Source organism: Nicotiana tomentosiformis, chromosome 8 (genome assembly GCF_000390325.3).
Source record: "Nicotiana tomentosiformis chromosome 8, ASM39032v3, whole genome shotgun sequence".
Lineage (NCBI taxonomy): Eukaryota > Viridiplantae > Streptophyta > Magnoliopsida > Solanales > Solanaceae > Nicotiana > Nicotiana tomentosiformis.
This window is the reverse complement of record NC_090819.1, coordinates 84,370,527-84,378,096: the sequence shown is the minus strand read 5'-3', so window position 1 is coordinate 84,378,096 and position 7,570 is coordinate 84,370,527.

The window sequence follows — 7,570 nt, the reverse complement described above, 5'->3', positions numbered from 1 at the left end:
CCTCCATATAAAGGTAACCTCTTGTTCCCGTATTTGGGCAAACACTCCTTCTTTCACCCATTTAGAGAAATAGTCAGTTAAAACCAAAAGGAATCTTATATTACCTCACCCTGCTGGTAGGAGGGCCATGATGTCCATTCCCCATTTGATGAACGACCATGGGGAGGTGACGGAGTAGAGGTTTCGCCTTCTTGGTGAATCATTGGGGCGTACTTTTGGCATTGTTCGCATTTCCTCACGAAGTCTGAGGCATCTTTTTTCATGGTGGGCCAATAGTATCCCGGTCGTATGAGGCATCTGACGAGTGCTCGATTGCAAGAGTGAGCACTGCAATGGACTTCTTCAAGGACGTGCTGGGTCTAGTTTGGGCCCAAGCATTTTGCCAAAAGGTCGTCATAAGTCCTCTTATACAGGTCATTATGGAGGAGACTGTATTTGGCTGCTTGCGTTCTTAGTTTCTTGGCTTTTTTTTGTCGTTTGGGAGTGTGCCGTCTTGTAAATAGGCAATAATATGATTACGCCAATCCCAAGTTAAGATTATAGTTCTTACCTCAATTTGGTCTAGTGATGAGTTAAGGAGGTGGACTACACTTTTATCCCCAGTCGTGATGCTTTTGGTAGTTGCGGCCAGTTTGGCGAGGCCTTTTGCTTTGGCATTCTGCGTACGTGGGATCTGGTCGAGCTGGAATTCGTCGAACTTAAGCAGTATCTTGCAAATCACGGTCTGATAATTTTTTAACCTTTGTTCCTTGATTTGGAAAGTCTATATGACTTAGTTGACTACAAGCTGGGAATCACAGTGGATTTTCAACCATTTTGCCCCATACTTGAGTGCTAGCCGCAACCCTGCAATTATGGCTTCATACTCGGCCTCGTTGCTAGTCATATTCGGGCACCTTATGGACTGGCAAATTACTTCGCCTGTAGGGACCTTGAATACGAGTCCCAGTCCGGATCCTGACGTGTTGGATTCATCATCGGTGTATAGGACCCATAGGTCTTGTGTTTGGAGGGAAGCTTGGACAACTTCCTTTTCGACTTCAGGCATTATCTTTGCACTGAAGTCTGCAACGAAGTTGGCGAGCACCTATGACTTTATCGACATTCGCAGTTGGTATGTGATATCGTGCTTGCTTAGCTCAATGGCCAACTTGTCCAGCCTCCCCGATAGCTTGAGTTTATGCAAAATGCTCCTCAAGGGAAAAGTTGTAACGACCAAGATAGGGTGGCACTGGAAATAGTGTCTAAGATTTAGTGAAGCTATGGCCAATGTCAGAGCCAGTTTTTTGAGGTGCGGGTGCCTCGTCTCGGAGTCAACGAGTGTTTTGCTAATGTAATAGATGGAACTTTTTCACAACTGGTGGCGTTTCTTCTTCTACGGACGTGGAGGCCCCTTTTCCATTGGGTTTTGTTATGCTACAATTGGGGGTGGCGATCTCTCGCGCCTAGGGGAGGTTGTGGGTGTCACGTCCTCTCCTACTGTTTCACAGCTCTCGTTGATAGCATTCATGAGGTTGCTAGGGAAATTGCCTGCTACTTTTGTCCTTTCTCCTTAGTTACCTGTCATGTAGGTTTTTGTACGTACAAAGAGAGAAGAAGATCTTGGGGTTTATGAGGTTAGTAACTTGCCTTAGCTGTAGATATAAAGGAAACTAAAAAATTAACTAAGAAATCCCCACAGACGACGCTAAATTATTTGATCAAAAATATAGATCTTGGTTCAACTAATTAGATTTATGTAAATAAAGGTTAATCTTGGTTAATAAAAATATACTAAAGATGAAATTTTCGGTATTATGATAAATAGCACGTAGATCTATTCCGAAGATTACGATGGTGCACAATAATGACAATATTCAAAGACCCAAACAGAAGTAATGTAGTATTAAGTAGTGATGAATAGCAATAAATGGCATTTATGTAAATAAAAAAAATGAGTCACCCGAGAAAGGATGAAATTAGTGGATGTTCTTTCTGACAATGATGAACGATGGATAAGCCTTCGAATATTCGAGTTATTCTCGAATCTAGTGAAAACATGTGGACAAGAATCTTAGTGAAAAAGTTATTTTTGTATGTATGTAATAAGACCAGATTCTCTTTATAAAGTCAAAGTGTATTATACAAGTGAATATCTCATGTCCCCTATCATTATGTCTCTTTTTATTTATAGGGAACATGTTGTTAGAAACCCTAATAGTACATGTGCGGAGAATATCCACTGGAATATTCTCTTTAATGTCCTATCTTGAAACTAGTTGTTATAACTCTGTCAAGAGTATTCGACCTCGGCCTCAATCCTTGATGTCTCCTCAACCTCAGTCATTGCTGACTCTTTGAACACGGCCTTCATTGTTCCTTAAACCACTTCGACATGTGGCGGGCTGAGAATGTTTCGCTAATGTCATCCTGGCTTAAGTATTTTAGAGATTGATTTTGACGCATACATCTACTGATCAAAACTTAGATAAAATGAAGTCATCTAGTATTTTGATGCCCTTGTTGAAATTTAAACTTAAAATCTTATGATTCTCCTTCTGCTACATGACCGTTAGGCCATTAGCCAAGGTGCAAATCCACGAACTACGCAAGCACCCATATGTAATTTGTATTTGTAGTCATGGTTTATGGAAAAGGTATTTTAAAGTTATTTAACAAATTATGTAAAACTAAAATTCAAATAAAAGAATAAATATGTTTTTAAAGAATTAGAGTAATAGACAGTTTGGCCAAGCTTCTTTTTGGCCAAAAGTGTTTTTCGTTTGGCCAATATATTTTTTCAAAGTTAAGGTGTTTGGCAAAACCTTTTGAGTGAAAAAATATTTTTGAATAGAAGTAGAAGCAATTTTTTATTATAAAAAAAAAAACAGCTTCTTTCCAAAAATATTTTTGAGAAAAAAATATATTTAGAAGCACTTTTTAAAAGTTTGGTCAAACACTAATTGTTGCTCAAACGTAATTTTTAAATTACAGTAAAATACATCGCCAGACCCTTAAAATTGTCCACACTTTTTAATTAGACATTCAATCTTAAGTGCATTCCATTTGAACACTCTAACTACATCTCAAATATGTCATTTAGACACAAAAAACTGACAAGGTAAGTGTTTCTAACATTTTTCAAGCGCGAGAAATGGCTTAAAAAACTAAACTCCTCACTTTCCAAAAGCTATCTACTCTCCCTAAACCCCCTCCCCCTCCCCCTAAACCCCCACCCACCCCGACCAATCTGTGTCTTCGAAAAACACAAAGCTCAGGCGATGAACATTGATGAAATTCTTCCAGAATGTTTAAATCTTATCAGTCTCTATACAAATGCATTCTCCCTCTCTCCCTCTCTCACTCTTTCTTCAAAGAATGCGAACTCTTTTGAGCTAGTTTTGATCAAAATCTAACTGATTTTAAAGCAAATTTTATGGAAGCTACTCATGATTTTAGGATTTTGCTTTGATTTTCGAATTATCATTAATGTATCTTCTCAAAAAAATTATTTTTATTTTTAATTTAGAACTGGGTTTTCACCAATGTAAATGGGAACGATTCCCGTAACTTGCCTTCAGATTTTGTAGTTGGGTTCAATTGCCTCTGCAAATTTGAGACGTCAAGGAGGGACCACTAACAAAGAAGGTAATACTATGGATAGAAATCGCAACCCGACACAAATCAGGGGCAGAAATTATGGCGGTCCAACGGGACGGGACAAAATTAACGGGATGAAACGGGACGGGACGACATTTAGCCGGGACGGGACAGGACAAACGGGATGAAACGGTAGGCCCATCCCGTCCCGCTAACAAACGGGATGGGACGGGACGGGACATGTTCGCGGGCCTTAAGTGCTGTTTTAAAAAAATAAATTATTTAAGCATTGAGTTTGGCAACGGATATTCTTTTGACAATGACTAAGCTTTTAAAGTTTACAACATCTAGTTTTTTGACTTATTTAATAAACTTAAAAATTAAACGGAAATTAGAAGACTAAGTAAAGAATTATATAATATTAAAACAAAAGACTTGTAATGAAATATTCTAGTAATTATAAATTTATAATAGAGTTATAATTTATTTAATATAATTTCAAGCTATTAAGTAATTAAGTAAGAGTGTAAGACAATTCATAAAAAAAAATCAACGCTTAGAGCCTTTTATTTTATTAATAGAACTTTCAAATCTTACATACAAATATAATTCTTTTGAAAAGCACCTAATCTACTAGGAAGGGTTCTGTCTGAACTAGACCTCTTAGTAGCCAATTACAAATTATCATACTAATATTTGTAAGCTCTTATATGGCATGCACCAAACGATATTATAACATGAAAAATATGGCAAGCACATCTAACATGAAAAATTGCCGGATTAATTGGACAAAGCCTAGTTCTTAAGCTAGTTGCTGCAGTTGTGTTAGCAGAAACATTATCTTTGTAAAGTTTCATGATCTAGTTGTTCTCCGAAATTAATATTATAACATGCGGAGGTTGGAAAAATAAAGTTTCATCAACATGAGTCATTTCATCTATATGTTTTCTAATTATAGGAGAAGGGCTAGGATTAGGATTACTACTACTTTCACCTTTCCTACTTTTTTTACTAGTTTTTTTAAATACGTCAAATACATTTTTAAGTGCCATAATTTAAATATGAAATTAAATTTAAAAAGTTAACACAAAAATTAAAAACACAAATGAAATACAAAAATAGAACACGTAAATTAAACATAAAAATTAAGCACTAAAATAATGCGCAAAAAATATATATTAAAATTAGGAGATGGAACGAGTGCACCGTGATTAAATATTGAAACTTGAAGAAATTACCCAAAATATTGCTCCAAATACTTGACGAATTAATTTGAAGCTTGAAAGTTGCTCCAAAAATTTGCCTAAATACTTGAAACTTATCATTTAATTGCGAGAAAATTGAGAGAATAATATAGATAGAATATAAGAAATTTGAGAGAGAATGATTTATTTTTGTGGGAAAAAAATGAAGAAGGATATGAGTATTTATAGTAGAAAATAGGGTCAAAGTGTAATTTAATAAACTTAGGGATTATATTAAAAGTTTGGAGATATTTTAGGGAGTGGGGGCCAAATATGACCATTTTTGGCCGTTAAGAACGGCTATTTTTACAATTATAGCCGTTGCCCAACGGTTATAATTCAAAAAAAAAAAAAAGGGACGCGGGACGGGACGAAATGGGACGGGATAAACGGGACGAAATGACCATCCCGTCCCATCCCGTATCCTGTTTAACATGGGCCCATCCCGTTTAAAATTAAGTGGGACGGGACGGGACGCGGGTTGGACAGCCTTAGCAGAAATGGTGAAGGAAACAGTAAAAGTCTGATACATCTTGATGAGGGTGCTGATTCGACTGATACACAGCCAGTAGGGAAAAACTGTTCTTGAGGTTAAACATAATGGATCAAAAGGAAATAAAATTATGAGTTCGATTGGAAAAGCGGATGATGAAGCAACAAAACTTATTGGAGCAAACTGTTTTGAGCCTATGGTTTCAATAAAGTAAGGAGAACGAGAAAAGAAATATGATGAAGAGACGAAAGAATTGAACTTGCAGGTACCATTCGATGAAAACATGTTCGACGATTCAATAGGGGGGAAGAGAGGCGAGGAGTTTGTTCTTGTTATCACATATGGGCTTTGGTGATATTATTGATGAAGAAACAATTGAAAATTACAATAAAAGGATGGAACAAAGTTTGAAATTAGCAAATTCCCCTTCAAATAAAGATGCACATCTCAAAGACAGTAAAGTGCAAGGCAGAGAAAATATACCTCCAGGTATTCTGCTAAGTTCTCCTAAAATTCATTTACAAGCTAAACAAGAATCTTTGACTTTTGATATGGTGGAAAAATCTGCTCATACAGGTGTTAAAATTGGAGAAAAAAAATAAAAAGCAATGGAAACGTTTGGCTAGGAATATGGAAATCTCTGATGGTATTAAAGAAAAAGATGGATTGGATTTATATGATAACAACCTAATTGGGGTTACAGTACTGGAGGAGATATGGGGGATAAAAGAAGATGAACTACTGTTTGGCTAATGTTATAAAAGCAAAAAAAAGAAAAACAAATGGTGTAGCAGGAGGCCAGCCCTAAGTGGCTTCCCTCCTCAATGAAGACACTGATGTGGAATTGTCGAGGCCTGGGGGATCCTTGACAGTTCCCTTTTTGAAGGAGACAATACTTCTTCACTCCACGAGCATGATATTCTTGAGTAAAACGAAGAACAAGGAAAGAATTTTATTGCGAGTTCAAAGACAACTGAATATGGAGCATGCTATTATAGTGGATCCCATAGGATTATCTAGAGGAATATGCTTGTTGTTTATCCAAAAAACGGATATAGTTGAATTTGTACGTAGTTCTAAGGGTATATAATATAACTTGACACAAATCGTAGAGTAAATAAAAATATCGAATATTGACTGTAAGGATGAAAAATAAGAAAAGTTGAAAAGAGCATGATTTATGAATTATGCAAGATGAATCAATCTTATGAAGCTATAAAAGGATAATTCTTCAATATGGGAGTGTATGATATCTGAGTTACAATGTATGGTAAAACTTGCCCCTTTACATAAATATAGCCATCTTTTATAGTGGGAATCTTACTTTAGATATATTTAAAAATACATAGTGGAAAACCCATGATAAATCAATTTTTTCCTAATTCTCATTCAGATTCTCTCCCTTAGTGCGGCTATAACGGCTCTTGTCTATGAGCCCGATCTTGATCGGACTCAGTATTGGTCGGTTTCCAGTTTTAGAGCTCGATGCGAGCTTGAACTTAATGCCGACTCAAGGTCCGGTAGTGACTTGGGCTCGGTATTGGTTGGCCTCTAGCCTTTAAATTCGATTCCATTATATCCCATCATAATTCGATTCGGACCCGAGCTCGATAATGACTTCGAGCTCGGTATTTGACCCGTCCCTGAAACTTAAAGCTCGTTTGTGCCTTCTTCGAATCCCATTCTTCGGATCTCATTTCGATATTATGAAGACTTCCTTCGGTCCGTTATGTTCCCATCTCGATTAGACGTACGAAGGACGAAATCAGTTTCGACCGTATACAGATAGTCTCCTCATTTTTCGGAAAGGATGTGGCGAGAAACGATATGATTTCCCAACGGTTCGATCAGATATAAGCTGACGTTTACATCGGGCTCGATCATGACGCATATGATAGTTGTCCCGTCGATTTAGTTTTCCAAGGCATTTAATGTATGTCAGACAATGGTCGGCCACTACTAATACTGAACCGACGCTTCTTACTCTATAAATAGCCCCTTTATTTACCATTTACCATTTTTGCGTCTCCAATCTCCAAATTTTATAAAATTCTTTCTTGCATCTTCTGAGTTTATCTGTAAATCGCTGATTTTTCACTACAAAAATCTCTCTTCAAAAACACCAAATCTTTGTTACCTCCTTCTATTTTCGATCTTTGAATCTAAAAATGGTAAAAATATCAAAAATCATTCCTCAGAAAGAAAAAAATTCTTCTTCATAGCCTGCCGCAGACAAAATACCGGTGGAGCCACG